Source organism: Mustela nigripes, chromosome X (assembly GCF_022355385.1).
Source record: "Mustela nigripes isolate SB6536 chromosome X, MUSNIG.SB6536, whole genome shotgun sequence".
In the NCBI taxonomy this organism is placed as follows: domain Eukaryota; kingdom Metazoa; phylum Chordata; class Mammalia; order Carnivora; family Mustelidae; genus Mustela; species Mustela nigripes.
In genome coordinates, this window is record NC_081575.1 from 40,521,231 (window position 1) to 40,523,637 (window position 2,407).

The window sequence follows — 2,407 nt, forward strand, 5'->3', positions numbered from 1 at the left end:
CAGTCGCTTAAGCATCCAACTCATGATCTCAGGGTCATAAGACTGAGCTGGGCGTCGGGCTCTGCACTCAGCAGGGAGTCTGCTTGAGATTCTCTCTCTCCCTCTCCTTTGCCCCTCCCCCCACTCTCTCTCTCTCAAATAAATATATAAATCTATCTTTAAAACTAAATGAATGAGGGGCGCCTGGGTGGCTCAGTGGGTTAAAGCCTCTGCCTTCGGCTCAGGTCATGATCCCAGGGTCCTGGGATCCAGCCCCGCATCGGGCTCTCTGCTTGGCGGGGAGCCTGCTTCCTCCTCTCTCTCTCTCTCTGCCTGCCTCTCTGCCTGCTTGTGATCTCTGTCTGTCAAATAAATAAATAAAATCTTTAAAAAAAAAAAAAACTAAATGAATGAATGAATGAATGAATGAATAAAATGTCCACCTGGAAATGCCACAGGCACCTCAAATTTGACAGGTTCAAAAGAGAACTCATCATCTCTTTTATCATACCTTTCCCCAAACAGTTCTTCCCTGGGCCCCCTGAGATCGCTAAACGGTCCCTCTATCCATCCCCTTGTGCCAGACCAAAATTCCGAGAGTGATTCTTGGCATTATTTTCATGCTGACTCCTCACTTTCCATGGTCAATGTCTCACCAACTCTCTCTCTTGCATATACCTCAAATTCATGGCACCCTTCTCCCCATCCCTACCGTTACTTGCCAGGGTCAGTCCTCCTTCCCCCAGACTGTAGCAATGACTTGCTCACTGGTCTTATTTCCGGTCTTGTCTCCCACGGTTCATTCTCCATGTTGTTGCCAAGGTGATCTTTCAACACATTAATCTGATCAAGTATCTACATGAAACTTTCCAGTGGCTCCCCATTGGCTAAAGGATAAAGTCCAAACTTGTGTGTGCTCTATGACCTCTCAAGCTTCATCTCTTGCCATTGTCCTCCTCATATTCTTGCTGAGCTAAATTACTCTTGGTTTCTCAATCATGCCATATTGTCTTTTGCTTCCAAACCCAAGGGCAAGCTGTTCCTTCTATGCAAGATGCCTGGCATTCTTTTCTCTCTGTTTAGTGCTTGCTCACCACTTAGTGTTCCGCTCTTATGTCTCTTCCTCGGGCTCGGATCAAGTTCACCTCCTCTGTGTTCTTGCAGCATTTTCTGTGTTTCCTTACCCGCATCATGGTAGTATAGTAATAATAACAACAGTAATAATAATAATAATAATAATAATAATAGCAACACTTATCTAGTGTTTCCGACGTGACCTATGTATAAATTATAAGCCTTCTATATGTGTTAATTCACTTAATCATCATAGCAATGTTTTGTGGTAGGTGCTAATCATCCCTATGGTACAGATGAGGAAACTGAGCGATGAAGAGGAGTTACTGCCCTGTACTGCAATTTCCTCTTTAAACCCTTATTCCTCCCCCACTTATCTATGAACTACATAAGGGCAAGGACTGTATTGTATTCATCTCTGGATCTCAAGTGCCTTGCAGAGTATGACACCCAGAGCAGGTGTTCAAAAATATCTTCTTGGGGCACCTGGGTGGCTCAGTTGGTTGAGCGTCTGCCTTCGGCTCAGGTCGTGATCTCAGGCTCCTGGGATTGAGTCCCGCATCGGGCTCTCTGCTCAGCAGGGACCCGGCTTCTCCCTCTCTCTTTCTGTCTTGCTCTCTTTCCCTCTCTCAAATAAATAAACAAACAAACAAATAAATAAATAAATAAATAAATAAATCTTTAAGAAAATATCTTCTTAATGAGTGAAGTGTTAAAGGGGTTTGAGGGACTATAAGATGTGGGCTTTCTAAAGGAGCCAATGACTTCAGTGTAATGGATGAGAGCTGCCTGCTGTTGGGAAAGAAAGTTGGGAGAGGGAATCAGAGGATGGAGGGATATGGAGAGAGACAGACAGAGAGAAGAGAGACAGAAAGGGAGAGAGACACAGAGAGAAAACAGAGAGACAGAGAGACAAACACAGAGAAAGAGAGCCAGAGAGAGAGAGAGAGTGAAAGAAACAGGGTTTCCTATTTTCTGTGTATATGCCTTTGCTGAATAGCTTGTCTCTTCCAATTCTAAACCACTTGAGGGAAGAAACACATTAAGCTTGTTAATTATTCAATATTGTAAACCTCGATTACACGTCCATTGGATCTCGGCAGCATCAGACAGAGTTGCCAGTCAACACTATTCCTCAGTGATGAGGTTGACAAGGCCCATGTGGATGCCAAGCAGCGTGGAACAGGGGCCAATACACACCTGATGGGAGGGGGAGGGAAATCTAGTTTGAATCCTGGTTCTGGCGCTCACCAGGTGTGTCACTGCACCACTCCTTTCCACGCATTGGTTTTCTTACCATTAAGCTGGCAGGATTCTACCCTATCCTGATCATGACCTTTCATCTCAATGGCAC